Genomic DNA, 16,057 nt, shown 5'->3' with positions numbered 1-16,057 from the left:
TTTTCCTTAGATCTGGTTTCCATTAGTTTTGTCATCCTGTTGGGTACCTTGTTTACCCTCTGTTCTGTGCTTATCTTGTTAATTGGTCACACTCCTTCTGTCTCCCTTGTCGTGGTCCAGTCCTGTTTGCCTTCCTGCCTGTTCCCTAATTTTCATGTGGGTTATTTTTTTCACCTGCCTAAGTTCCTGTGGCTGGTCAGCTGTAAGTTTATTTATTTTCTATTAAACCTTTCACCAACTCCACTCATCCTGCATTTGGGTCCTACATTAAAACTCAGCATGACAGAAACTACAGTAACACACTAAAAAGTACAATACCAATACAACATCAATAATATAATAAAAACAAAAAATACCAATACAGCAACAACATTTATACAATAAACAGTACAATACAAAAAAGGAGTATCAACAAGTTTACATTACAAACAGAACAATACAAAAACAGCAGCAAAGTTAAAACAACACAATTAAAACTGTAGAACACCAAACCAGAAACTACAGTAAAAAAAATAGAGTATAATACAAATGCTGCAAAAACAATACAATAAAAACAGAAAAATACAACATCAATGCAACACAAATTCAACACAGCTTAAGGACAGCCAGATGCTTCAGCTCCAACCACTGCTAAAAAGCAGCTAGATGCTTTAGCTGTTGCCTCAACTGAAGGTCTGCCAGATGCTTCAGCCCCTGCCTCCAAAGATCAGCCAGATGTTGTGGCTCCTTCAGCTGATGGTCAGCTAAATGCCTCAGCTTCTGCCTCTGCTGAAGGTCAACCAAATGCTTCAACTCGTTCCACTGAAGGCCACTCACTGAAGATCAGCCAGGTGCTGCTGCTGCTCCTTCTGCTTAAGGTCAGCCAGACACCTCAGCTTAGGACCACCTCTTGGCCATCCACCTGAACTCTGTTTTTGTTTTGGTTCTTGCTGTCTCATATTCCTCCTGATTAGTTCCTCTCTTAGTTCATTGGTCCGCACTCCATTTCACTCAGTATTTAAGCTCTCTGGTTTTCATTGTTCTCCACCAGTTTCTACTGATGTCAACCCTGTTATCATCCCTGGATGTTTCCTTGTTCTTGTCCTGCCTTGAATCATTTCCAGCCAGTCTGTAACTCTTTTGTTTACCATTACTAAAACTACACAAGAGTACCATGCTGCTACATTGCTCGTTCCTGCACGTTGGTCCTACAACAACCTCACACAGCCCGACACTACAGTAATACAAGAAAAGAGTACAATACGAAGACAGCAACTACAATCATAATACAATAAAAACTGTCAAATGTCAACAATAAAAAACAGCAGCAATATTCACAATACAATCAAATCTGTCCAATACAAAATCAGAAAAAACAATAAAATTAAAACAATACTAAAACAGCAACAACAGTAATACAGTAAAAACAGAACAATACAAAAACGGCCCAATAATCAAAGTACAATAAAAACAGCAGTACCAATCACAGTACAATCAAAACTGTACAATACACAATCCGAAACATCAGGAATACAATAGAAGAAAACAATACAAATACAGTAAAACTAGTACAATACATATAAGGCAACAACAGTTATACAACAAACACCGTACAATACAAAAATCAACATATAATAAAAATGGCAGCAATAAACACAACACAATAAAAAGTGTACAATACCAAAACCAGAAACTACAGTAATACAATAAATAGAATACAATACAAATACTGCAACAATACAATAAAAACAGAAAAATACAACCTCATCACAATACAATAAAAATGGTACAATTTCAAAATATCAAAAATACAATGAAACTGAACAACGCAAAATTAGCAACAACAATATCCATACAGAAAACAATAAAATACAAAAACAGCAAGAACATAATTAATAATGTACTACAGACCGTAGAATACAAAACAATAGTCACAATACAATCAAAACTGTACAATACACAATCTGAAACATCAGTAATACAATAAAAAGAGTACAATACAAAATACAGCAACAATGACACAATAAAACAGAACCGCAACACAAATTCAACACCGCTAAAGGTCAGCTAGATGCTTCAGCTCCGTCGTCCGCTAAAGGTTAGCCAGACGCTGCTACTCCTGCAGATAAAAAGAGTATAACACAAAAACACCAACATCAGTTATACAATAAATATAATACAATACAAAACAGAAAGATCATTAACAATTGTACAATACAAATAATACAATACAAAAATTAACATATAATAAAATGGCAGCATTAAACACAACACAATAAAAAGTGTACAATACCAAAACCAGAAACTACAGTAATACAATAAATAGAATACAATACAAATACTGCAACAATACAATAAAAGCTCTTGCCTCAGCTTCAGCTCATTCCACTGAAGGTCAGCCAGATGCTTCAGCCCCTGCCTCTGCTGAAGGTTAGCCATATGCTTCAGCTCGTTCTGCTGAATGCCTCCGAAGATCAGCAAGATGCTGCTGCTCCTTTCGCTGAAGGTCAGCCAGACGTTTTACTTTCTGCTTCTGCTGAAGGTCAACCAAATACTTCAGCTCGTTCCACTGAAGGCCTCTGAAGATCAGCCAGATGCTGCTGGTCCCTCTGCTGATGGTCAGCCAGATGCCGCTTGAGCCCAAAACTCCGCTAAAAAGCAGTTAGATGCTTTAGCTCTTGCCTCAACTGAAGGTCAGCTAGACGTTTCAGCTCGTTCCACTGACAATCTCCCAGATGCTTCAGCCCTGGCCTCTGCTGAAAGTCAACCAGATGCTTCAGCCACTGCCTCCAAAGATCAGCAAGATGCTGCTGCTCCTTTTGCTGAAGGTCAGCCAGACACTTCAGCTTTGGCCTCCACTGAAGGTCAGCCATATGCTTCAGCTCTGCTCCTTCCACTGAAGATCAGCCAGACGTTTTCGTTTCTGCTTCTGCTGAAGGTCAGCCAGATGCTTCAACTCGTTCCACTGAAGGCCACTGAAGATCAGCCAGATGCTGCTGCTGCTCCTTCTGATGAAGGTCATCCAGACACCTCAGCTTAGGACCACCTCTTGGCCATCCACCTGAACTCTGTTTTTGTTTTGGTTCTTGCTGTCTCATATTCCTCCTGATTAGTTCCTCTCTTAGTTCATTGGTCCGCACTCCATTTCACTCAGTATTTAAGCTCTCTGGTTTTCATTGTTCTCCACCAGTTTCTACTGATGTCAACCCTGTTATCATCCCTGGATGTTTCCTTGTTCTTGTCCTGCCTTGAATCATTTCCAGCCAGTCTGTAACTCTTTTGTTTACCATTACTAAAACTACACAAGAGTACCATGCTGCTACATTGCTCGTTCCTGCACGTTGGTCCTACAACAACCTCACACAGCCCGACACTACAGTAATACAAGAAAAGAGTACAATACGAAGACAGCAACTACAATCATAATACAATAAAAATTGTAAAATGTCAACAATAAAAAACAGCAGCAATATTCACAATACAATCAAATCTGTCCAATACAAAATCAGAAAAAACAATAAAATTAAAACAATACTTAAAACAGCAACAACAGTAATACAGTAAAAACAGAACAATACAAAAATGGCCCAACAATCAAAGTACAAAAAAACAGCAGTACCAATCACAGTACAATCAAAACTGTACAATACACAATCCGAAACATCAGGAATACAATAGAAGAAAACAATACAAATACAGTAAAACTAGTACAATACATATAAGGCAACAACAGTTATACAACAAACACAGTACAATACAAAAATCAACATATAATAAAAATGGCAGCAATAAACACAACACAATAAAAAGTGTACAATACCAAAACCAGAAACTACAGTAATACAATATATAGAATACAATACAAATACTGCAACAATACAATAAAAACAGAAAAATACAACCTCAACACAATACAATACAAATTGTACAAATTCAAAACATCAAAAATACAATGAAACTGTACAACGCAAAAGTAGCAACAACAATATCCATACAGAAAATAAAACAATACAAAAACAGCAACAACGATAACAAAACAGAGGGTATAATTCAAAACAGTAAGAACATCATTAATAATGTAGTACAGACCGTAGAATACAAAACAATAGTCACAATACAAAAAAAACTGTTCAATACCAAATCTGAAACATCAGTAATACAATAAAAAGAGTACAATACAAAATACAGCAACAATGACACAATAAAACAGAACAATACAAAAACCGCAACACAAATTCAACACCGCTAAACGTCAGCCAGATGCTTCAGCTCCTGCCTCTGCTGAAGGTTAGCCAGACGCTGCTGCTCCTGCAGATAAAAAGAGAACAATACAAAATACAGCAACATCAGTTATACAATAAATATAATACAATACAAAACAGCAAGATCATTAAAAATTGTACAATACAAACAGTACAATATAAAAATCAACATATAATAAAAATGGCAGCATTAAACACAACACAATAAAAAGTGTACAATACCAAAACCAGAAACTACAGTAATACAATAAATAGAATACAATACAAATACTGCAACAATACAATAAAAGCTCTTGCCTCAGCTTCAGCTCGTTCCACTGAAGGTCAGCCAGATGCTTCAGCCCCTGCCTCCGAGGAACAGCCAGATGCCTCAGCTCCTGCCTCTGCTGAAGGTTAGCCATATGCTTCAGCTCGTTCTGCTGAAGGCCTCTGAAGATCAGCCAGATGCTGCTGCTCCTCCGGCTGAAGGTCTACCAGTTGCTTCAGCCCGTGGCTCCGAAGATCAGCAAGATGCTGCTGCTCCTTTCGCTGAAGGTCAGCCAGACGTTTTACTTTCTGCTTCTGCTGAAGGTCAACCAAATACTTCAGCTCGTTCCACTGAAGGCCTCTGAAGATCAGCCAGATGCTGCTGGTCCCTCTGCTGATGGTCAGCCAGATGCCGCTTGAGCCCAAAACTCCGCTAAAAAGCAGCTAGATGCTTTAGCTCTTGCCTCAACTGAAGGCCAGCTAGACGTTTCAGCTCGTTCCACTGACAATCTCCCAGATGCTTCAGCCCTGGCCTCCGCTGAAAGTCAACCAGATGCTTCAGCCACTGCCTCCAAAGATTAGCAAGATGCTGCTGCTCCTTTTGCTGAAGGTCAGCCAGACACTTCAGCTTTGGCCTCCACTGAAGGTCAGCCATATGCTTCAGCTCTGCTCCTTCCACTGAAGATCAGCCAGACGTTTTCGTTTCTGCTTCTGCTGAAGGTCAGCCAGATGCTTCAACTCGTTCCACTGAAGGCCACTGAAGATCAGCCAGATGCTGCTGCTGCTCCTTCTGCTGAAGGTCATCCAGACACCTCAGCTTAGGACCACCTCTTGGCCATCCACCTGAACTCTGTTTTTGTTTTGGTTCTTGCTGTCTCATATTCCTCCTGATTAGTTCCTCTCTTAGTTCATTGGTCCGCACTCCATTTCAATCAGTATTTAAGCTCTCTGGTTTTCATTGTTCTCCACCAGTTTCTACTGATGTCAACCCTGTTATCATCCCTGGATGTTTCCTTGTTCTTGTCCTGCCTTGAATCATTTCCAGCCAGTCTGTAACTCTTTTGTTTACCATTACTAAAACTACACAAGAGTACCATGCTGCTACATTGCTCGTTCCTGCACGTTGTTCCTACAACAACCTCACACAGCCCGACACTACAGTAATACAAGAAAAGAGTACAATACGAAGACAGCAACTACAATCATAATACAATAAAAATTGTAAAATGTCAACAATAAAAAACAGCAGCAATATTCACAATACAGTCAAATCTGTCCAATACAAAATCAGAAAAAACAATAAAATTAAAACAATACTTAAAACAGCAACAACAGTAATACAGTAAAAACAGAACAATACAAAAATGGCCCAACAATCAAAGTACAAAAAAACAGCAGTACCAATCACAGTACAATCAAAACTGTACAATACACAATCCGAAACATCAGGAATACAATAGAAGAAAACAATACAAATACAGTAAAACTAGTACAATACATATAAGGCAACAACAGTTATACAACAAACACAGTACAATACAAAAATCAACATATAATAAAAATGGCAGCAATAAACACAACACAATAAAAAGTGTACAATACCAAAACCAGAAACTACAGTAATACAATAAATAGAATACAATACAAATACTGCAACAATACAATAAAAACAGAAAAATACAACCTCAACACAATACAATACAAATGGTACAAATTCAAAACATCAAAAATACAATGAAACTGTACAACGCAAAAGTAGCAACAACAATATCCATACAGAAAATAAAACAATACAAAAACAGCAACAACGATAACAAAACAGAGGGTATAATTCAAAACAGTAAGAACATCATTAATAATGTAGTACAGACCGTAGAATACAAAACAATAGTCACAATACAAACAAAACTGTTCAATACCAAATCTGAAACATCAGTAATACAATAAAAAGAGTACAATACAAAATACAGCAACAATGACACAATAAAACAGAACAATACAAAAACCGCAACACAAATTCAACACCGCTAAACGTCAGCCAGATGCTTCAGCTCCTTCCTCCGCTGAAGGTCAACCAGATGCTTCAGCCCCAACCACCGCTAAAAAGCAGCTAGACACTTCAGCTCCTGCCTCTGCTGAAGGTTAGCCAGACGCTGCTGCTCCTGCAGATAAAAAGAGAACAATACAAAATACAGCAACATCAGTTATACAATAAATATAATACAATACAAAACAGCAAGATCATTAAAAATTGTACAATACAAACAATACAATACAAAAATCAACATATAATAAAAATGGCAGCATTAAACACAACACAATAAAAAGTGCACAATACCAAAACCAGAAACTACAGTAATACAATAAATAGAATACAATACAAATACTGCAACAATACAATAAAAGCTCTTGCCTCAACTTCAGCTCATTCCACTGAAGTTCAGCCAGATGCCTCAGCTCCTGCCTCTGCTGAAGGTTAGCCATATGCTTCAGCTCGTTCTGCTGAATGCCTCTGAAGATCAGCCAGATGCTGCTGCTCCTCCGGCTGAAGGTCAACCAGTTGCTTCAGCCCGTGGCTCCGAAGATCAGCAAGATGCTGCTGCTCCTTTCGCTGAAGGTCAGCCAGACGTTTTACTTTCTGCTTCTGCTGAAGGTCAACCAAATACTTCAGCTCGTTCCACTGAAGGCCTCTGAAGATCAGCCAGATGCTGCTGGTCCCTCTGCTGATGGTCAGCCAGATGCCGCTTGAGCCCAAAACTCCGCTAAAAAGCAGTTAGATGCTTTAGCTCTTGCCTCAACTGAAGGTCAGCTAGACGTTTCAGCTCGTTCCACTGACAATCTCCCAGATGCTTCAGCCCTGGCCTCTGCTGAAAGTCAACCAGATGCTTCAGCCACTGCCTCCAAAGATCAGCAAGATGCTGCTGCTCCTTTTGCTGAAGGTCAGCCAGACACTTCAGCTTTGGCCTCCACTGAAGGTCAGCCATATGCTTCAGCTCTGCTCCTTCCACTGAAGATCAGCCAGACGTTTTCGTTTCTGCTTCTGCTGAAGGTCAGCCAGATGCTTCAACTCGTTCCACTGAAGGCCACTGAAGATCAGCCAGATGCTGCTGCTGCTCCTTCTGATGAAGGTCATCCAGACACCTCAGCTTAGGACCACCTCTTGGCCATCCACCTGAACTCTGTTTTTGTTTTGGTTCTTGCTGTCTCATATTCCTCCTGATTAGTTCCTCTCTTAGTTCATTGGTCCGCACTCCATTTCACTCAGTATTTAAGCTCTCTGGTTTTCATTGTTCTCCACCAGTTTCTACTGATGTCAACCCTGTTATCATCCCTGGATGTTTCCTTGTTCTTGTCCTGCCTTGAATCATTTCCAGCCAGTCTGTAACTCTTTTGTTTACCATTACTAAAACTACACAAGAGTACCATGCTGCTACATTGCTCGTTCCTGCACGTTGGTCCTACAACAACCTCACACAGCCCGACACTACAGTAATACAAGAAAAGAGTACAATACGAAGACAGCAACTACAATCATAATACAATAAAAATTGTAAAATGTCAACAATAAAAAACAGCAGCAATATTCACAATACAATCAAATCTGTCCAATACAAAATCAGAAAAAACAATAAAATTAAAACAATACTTAAAACAGCAACAACAGTAATACAGTAAAAACAGAACAATACAAAAATGGCCCAACAATCAAAGTACAAAAAAACAGCAGTACCAATCACAGTACAATCAAAACTGTACAATACACAATCCGAAACATCAGGAATACAATAGAAGAAAACAATACAAATACAGTAAAACTAGTACAATACATATAAGGCAACAACAGTTATACAACAAACACAGTACAATACAAAAATCAACATATAATAAAAATGGCAGCAATAAACACAACACAATAAAAAGTGTACAATACCAAAACCAGAAACTACAGTAATACAATATATAGAATACAATACAAATACTGCAACAATACAATAAAAACAGAAAAATACAACCTCATCACAATACAATACAAATTGTACAAATTCAAAACATCAAAAATACAATGAAACTGTACAACGCAAAAGTAGCAACAACAATATCCATACAGAAAATAAAACAATACAAAAACAGCAACAACGATAACAAAACAGAGGGTATAATTCAAAACAGTAAGAACATCATTAATAATGTAGTACAGACCGTAGAATACAAAACAATAGTCACAATACAAAAAAAACTGTTCAATACCAAATCTGAAACATCAGTAATACAATAAAAAGAGTACAATACAAAATACAGCAACAATGACACAATAAAACAGAACAATACAAAAACCGCAACACAAATTCAACACCGCTAAACGTCAGCCAGATGCTTCAGCTCCTGCCTCTGCTGAAGGTTAGCCAGACGCTGCTGCTCCTGCAGATAAAAAGAGAACAATACAAAATACAGCAACATCAGTTATACAATAAATATAATACAATACAAAACAGCAAGATCATTAAAAATTGTACAATACAAACAGTACAATATAAAAATCAACATATAATAAAAATGGCAGCATTAAACACAACACAATAAAAAGTGTACAATACCAAAACCAGAAACTACAGTAATACAATAAATAGAATACAATACAAATACTGCAACAATACAATAAAAGCTCTTGCCTCAGCTTCAGCTCGTTCCACTGAAGGTCAGCCAGATGCTTCAGCCCCTGCCTCCGAGGAACAGCCAGATGCCTCAGCTCCTGCCTCTGCTGAAGGTTAGCCATATGCTTCAGCTCGTTCTGCTGAAGGCCTCTGAAGATCAGCCAGATGCTGCTGCTCCTCCGGCTGAAGGTCTACCAGTTGCTTCAGCCCGTGGCTCCGAAGATCAGCAAGATGCTGCTGCTCCTTTCGCTGAAGGTCAGCCAGACGTTTTACTTTCTGCTTCTGCTGAAGGTCAACCAAATACTTCAGCTCGTTCCACTGAAGGCCTCTGAAGATCAGCCAGATGCTGCTGGTCCCTCTGCTGATGGTCAGCCAGATGCCGCTTGAGCCCAAAACTCCGCTAAAAAGCAGCTAGATGCTTTAGCTCTTGCCTCAACTGAAGGCCAGCTAGACGTTTCAGCTCGTTCCACTGACAATCTCCCAGATGCTTCAGCCCTGGCCTCCGCTGAAAGTCAACCAGATGCTTCAGCCACTGCCTCCAAAGATTAGCAAGATGCTGCTGCTCCTTTTGCTGAAGGTCAGCCAGACACTTCAGCTTTGGCCTCCACTGAAGGTCAGCCATATGCTTCAGCTCTGCTCCTTCCACTGAAGATCAGCCAGACGTTTTCGTTTCTGCTTCTGCTGAAGGTCAGCCAGATGCTTCAACTCGTTCCACTGAAGGCCACTGAAGATCAGCCAGATGCTGCTGCTGCTCCTTCTGCTGAAGGTCATCCAGACACCTCAGCTTAGGACCACCTCTTGGCCATCCACCTGAACTCTGTTTTTGTTTTGGTTCTTGCTGTCTCATATTCCTCCTGATTAGTTCCTCTCTTAGTTCATTGGTCCGCACTCCATTTCAATCAGTATTTAAGCTCTCTGGTTTTCATTGTTCTCCACCAGTTTCTACTGATGTCAACCCTGTTATCATCCCTGGATGTTTCCTTGTTCTTGTCCTGCCTTGAATCATTTCCAGCCAGTCTGTAACTCTTTTGTTTACCATTACTAAAACTACACAAGAGTACCATGCTGCTACATTGCTCGTTCCTGCACGTTGTTCCTACAACAACCTCACACAGCCCGACACTACAGTAATACAAGAAAAGAGTACAATACGAAGACAGCAACTACAATCATAATACAATAAAAATTGTAAAATGTCAACAATAAAAAACAGCAGCAATATTCACAATACAGTCAAATCTGTCCAATACAAAATCAGAAAAAACAATAAAATTAAAACAATACTTAAAACAGCAACAACAGTAATACAGTAAAAACAGAACAATACAAAAATGGCCCAACAATCAAAGTACAAAAAAACAGCAGTACCAATCACAGTACAATCAAAACTGTACAATACACAATCCGAAACATCAGGAATACAATAGAAGAAAACAATACAAATACAGTAAAACTAGTACAATACATATAAGGCAACAACAGTTATACAACAAACACAGTACAATACAAAAATCAACATATAATAAAAATGGCAGCAATAAACACAACACAATAAAAAGTGTACAATACCAAAACCAGAAACTACAGTAATACAATAAATAGAATACAATACAAATACTGCAACAATACAATAAAAACAGAAAAATACAACCTCAACACAATACAATACAAATGGTACAAATTCAAAACATCAAAAATACAATGAAACTGTACAACGCAAAAGTAGCAACAACAATATCCATACAGAAAATAAAACAATACAAAAACAGCAACAACGATAACAAAACAGAGGGTATAATTCAAAACAGCAAGAACATCATTAATAATGTAGTACAGACCGTAGAATACAAAACAATAGTCACAATACAAACAAAACTGTTCAATACCAAATCTGAAACATCAGTAATACAATAAAAAGAGTACAATACAAAATACAGCAACAATGACACAATAAAACAGAACAATACAAAAACCGCAACACAAATTCAACACCGCTAAACGTCAGCCAGATGCTTCAGCTCCTTCCTCCGCTGAAGGTCAACCAGATGCTTCAGCCCCAACCACCGCTAAAAAGCAGCTAGACACTTCAGCTCCTGCCTCTGCTGAAGGTTAGCCAGACGCTGCTGCTCCTGCAGATAAAAAGAGAACAATACAAAATACAGCAACATCAGTTATACAATAAATATAATACAATACAAAACAGCAAGATCATTAAAAATTGTACAATACAAACAATACAATACAAAAATCAACATATAATAAAAATGGCAGCATTAAACACAACACAATAAAAAGTGCACAATACCAAAACCAGAAACTACAGTAATACAATAAATAGAATACAATACAAATACTGCAACAATACAATAAAAGCTCTTGCCTCAACTTCAGCTCATTCCACTGAAGTTCAGCCAGATGCCTCAGCTCCTGCCTCTGCTGAAGGTTAGCCATATGCTTCAGCTCGTTCTGCTGAATGCCTCTGAAGATCAGCCAGATGCTGCTGCTCCTCCGGCTGAAGGTCAACCAGTTGCTTCAGCCCGTGGCTCCGAAGATCAGCAAGATGCTGCTGCTCCTTTCGCTGAAGGTCAGCCAGACGTTTTACTTTCTGCTTCTGCTGAAGGTCAACCAAATACTTCAGCTCGTTCCACTGAAGGCCTCTGAAGATCAGCCAGATGCTGCTGGTCCCTCTGCTGATGGTCAGCCAGATGCCGCTTGAGCCCAAAACTCCGCTAAAAAGCAGTTAGATGCTTTAGCTCTTGCCTCAACTGAAGGTCAGCTAGACGTTTCAGCTCGTTCCACTGACAATCTCCCAGATGCTTCAGCCCTGGCCTCCGCTGAAAGTCAACCAGATGCTTCAGCCACTGCCTCCAAAGATTAGCAAGATGCTGCTGCTCCTTTTGCTGAAGGTCAGCCAGACACTTCAGCTTTGGCCTCCACTGAAGGTCAGCCATATGCTTCAGCTCTGCTCCTTCCACTGAAGATCAGCCAGACGTTTTCGTTTCTGCTTCTGCTGAAGGTCAGCCAGATGCTTCAACTCGTTCCACTGAAGGCCACTGAAGATCAGCCAGATGCTGCTGCTGCTCCTTCTGCTGAAGGTCATCCAGACACCTCAGCTTAGGACCACCTCTTGGCCATCCACCTGAACTCTGTTTTTGTTTTGGTTCTTGCTGTCTCATATTCCTCCTGATTAGTTCCTCTCTTAGTTCATTGGTCCGCACTCCATTTCACTCAGTATTTAAGCTCTCTGGTTTTCATTGTTCTCCACCAGTTTCTACTGATGTCAACCCTGTTATCATCCCTGGATGTTTCCTTGTTCTTGTCCTGCCTTGAATCATTTCCAGCCAGTCTGTAACTCTTTTGTTTACCATTACTAAAACTACACAAGAGTACCATGCTGCTACATTGCTCGTTCCTGCACGTTGTTCCTACAACAACCTCACACAGCCCGACACTACAGTAATACAAAAAAAGAGTACAATACGAAGACAGCAACTACAATCATAATACAATAAAAATTGTAAAATGTCAAATATAAAAAACAGCAGCAATATTCACAATACAGTCAAATCTGTCCAATACAAAATCAGAAAAAACAATAAAATTAAAACAATACTTAAAACAGCAACAACAGTAATACAGTAAAAACAGAACAATACAAAAATGGCCCAACAATCAAAGTACAAAAAAACAGCAGTACCAATCACAGTACAATCAAAACTGTACAATACACAATCCGAAACATCAGGAATACAATAGAAGAAAACAATACAAATACAGTAAAACTAGTACAATACATATAAGGCAACAACAGTTATACAACAAACACAGTACAATACAAAAATCAACATATAATAAAAATGGCAGCAATAAACACAACACAATAAAAAGTGTACAATACCAAAACCAGAAACTACAGTAATACAATAAATAGAATACAATACAAATACTGCAACAATACAATAAAAACAGAAAAATACAACCTCAACACAATACAATACAAATGGTACAAATTCAAAACATCAAAAATACAATGAAACTGTACAACGCAAAAGTAGCAACAACAATATCCATACAGAAAATAAAACAATACAAAAACAGCAACAACGATAACAAAACAGAGGGTATAATTCAAAACAGCAAGAACATCATTAATAATGTAGTACAGACCGTAGAATACAAAACAATAGTCACAATACAAACAAAACTGTTCAATACCAAATCTGAAACATCAGTAATACAATAAAAAGAGTACAATACAAAATACAGCAACAATGACACAATAAAACAGAACAATACAAAAACCGCAACACAAATTCAACACCGCTAAACGTCAGCCAGATGCTTCAGCTCCTTCCTCCGCTGAAGGTCAACCAGATGCTTCAGCCCCAACCACCGCTAAAAAGCAGCTAGACACTTCAGCTCCTGCCTCTGCTGAAGGTTAGCCAGACGCTGCTGCTCCTGCAGATGAAAAGAGAACAATACAAAATACAGCAACATCAGTTATACAATAAATATAATACAATACAAAACAGCAAGATCATTAAAAATTGTACAATACAAACAGTACAATATAAAAATCAACATATAATAAAAATGGCAGCATTAAACACAACACAATAAAAAGTGCACAATACCAAAACCAGAAACTACAGTAATACAATAAATAGAATACAATACAAATACTGCAACAATACAATAAAAGCTCTTGCCTCAACTTCAGCTCATTCCACTGAAGTTCAGCCAGATGCCTCAGCTCCTGCCTCTGCTGAAGGTTAGCCATATGCTTCAGCTCATTCTGCTGAATGCCTCTGAAGATCAGCCAGATGCTGCTGCTCCTCCGGCTGAAGGTCAACCAGTTGCTTCAGCCCGTGGCTCCGAAGATCAGCAAGATGCTGCTGCTCCTTTCGCTGAAGGTCAGCCAGACGTTTTACTTTCTGCTTCTGCTGAAGGTCAACCAAATACTTCAGCTCGTTTCACTGAAGGCCTCTGAAGATCAGCCAGATGCTGCTGGTCCCTCTGCTGATGGTCAGCCAGATGCCGCTTGAGCCCAAAACTCCGCTAAAAAGCAGCTAGATGCTTTAGCTCTTGCCTCAACTGAAGGTCAGCTAGACGTTTCAGCTCGTTCCACTGACAATCTCCCAGATGCTTCAGCCCTGGCCTCTGCTGAAAGTCAACCAGATGCTTCAGCCACTGCCTCCAAAGATCAGCAATATGCTGCTGCTCCTTTTGCTGAAGGTCAGCCAGACACTTCAGCTTTGGCCTCCACTGAAGGTCAGCCATATGCTTCAGCTCTGCTCCTTCCACTGAAGATCAGCCAGACGTTTTCGTTTCTGCTTCTGCTGAAGGTCAGCCAGATGCTTCAACTCGTTCCACTGAAGGCCACTGAAGATCAGACAGATGCTGCTGCTGCTCCTTCAGCTGAAGGTCATCCAGACACCTCAGCTTAGGACCACCTCTTGGCCATCCACCTGAACTCTGTTTTTGTTTTGGTTCTTGCTGTCTCATATTCCTCCTGATTAGTTCCTCTCTTAGTTCATTGGTCCGCACTCCATTTCACTCAGTATTTAAGCTCTCTGGTTTTCATTGTTCTCCACCAGTTTCTACTGATGTCAACCCTGTTATCATCCCTGGATGTTTCCTTGTTCTTGTCCTGCCTTGAATCATTTCCAGCCAGTCTGTAACTCTTTTGTTTACCATTACTAAAACTACACAAGAGTACCATGCTGCTACATTGCTCGTTCCTGCACGTTGTTCCTACAACAACCTCACACAGCCCGACACTACAGTAATACAAAAAAAGAGTACAATACGAAGACAGCAACTACAATCATAATACAATAAAAATTGTAAAATGTCAAATATAAAAAACAGCAGCAATATTCACAATACAGTCAAATCTGTCCAATACAAAATCAGAAAAAACAATAAAATTAAAACAATACTTAAAACAGCAACAACAGTAATACAGTAAAAACAGAACAATACAAAAATGGCCCAACAATCAAAGTACAAAAAAACAGCAGTACCAATCACAGTACAATCAAAACTGTACAATACACAATCCGAAACATCAGGAATACAATAGAAGAAAACAATACAAATACAGTAAAACTAGTACAATACATATAAGGCAACAACAGTTATACAACAAACACAGTACAATACAAAAATCAACATATAATAAAAATGGCAGCAATAAACACAACACAATAAAAAGTGTACAATACCAAAACCAGAAACTACAGTAATACAATAAATAGAATACAATACAAATACTGCAACAATACAATAAAAACAGAAAAATACAACCTCAACACAATACAATACAAATGGTACAAATTCAAAACATCAAAAATACAATGAAACTGTACAACGCAAAAGTAGCAACAACAATATCCATACAGAAAATAAAACAATACAAAAACAGCAACAACGATAACAAAACAGAGGGTATAATTCAAAACAGCAAGAACATCATTAATAATGTAGTACAGACCGTAGAATACAAAACAATAGTCACAATACAAACAAAACTGTTCAATACCAAATCTGAAACATCAGTAATACAATAAAAAGAGTACAATACAAAATACAGCAACAATGACACAATAAAACAGAACAATACAAAAACCGCAACACAAATTCAACACCGCTAAACGTCAGCCAGATGCTTCAGCTCCTTCCTCCGCTGAAGGTCAACCAGATGCTTCAGCCCCAACCACCGCTAAAAAGCAGCTAGACACTTCAGCTCCTGCCTCTGCTGAAGGTTAGCCAGACGCTGCTGCTCCTGCAGATGAAAAGAGAACAATACAAAATACAGCAACATCAGTTATACAATAAATATAATACAATACAAAACAGCAAGATCATTAAAAATTGTACAATACAAACAGTACAATATAAAAATCAACATATAAT

The 16,057-nt window shown here is 38.8% G+C and overlaps 1 long non-coding RNA gene across 1 annotated transcript; it reads left to right on the top strand.

Annotated features, from left to right (window-relative positions):
• The first annotated feature begins 14,449 nt into the window (after positions 1–14,449).
• LOC124866402 lies at positions 14,450–15,207 on the top strand. The gene is made up of 2 exons (XR_007037797.1): positions 14,450–14,484; positions 14,564–15,207. It is a non-coding gene; the product is annotated as an uncharacterized LOC124866402 (long non-coding RNA).
• The last annotated feature ends 850 nt before the right edge of the window (positions 15,208–16,057 follow it).

The sequence above is a fragment of the Girardinichthys multiradiatus genome, chromosome 3 (assembly GCF_021462225.1).
Source record: "Girardinichthys multiradiatus isolate DD_20200921_A chromosome 3, DD_fGirMul_XY1, whole genome shotgun sequence".
Lineage (NCBI taxonomy): Eukaryota > Metazoa > Chordata > Actinopteri > Cyprinodontiformes > Goodeidae > Girardinichthys > Girardinichthys multiradiatus.
This window is presented reverse-complemented; position numbering and strand designations above follow the sequence as displayed.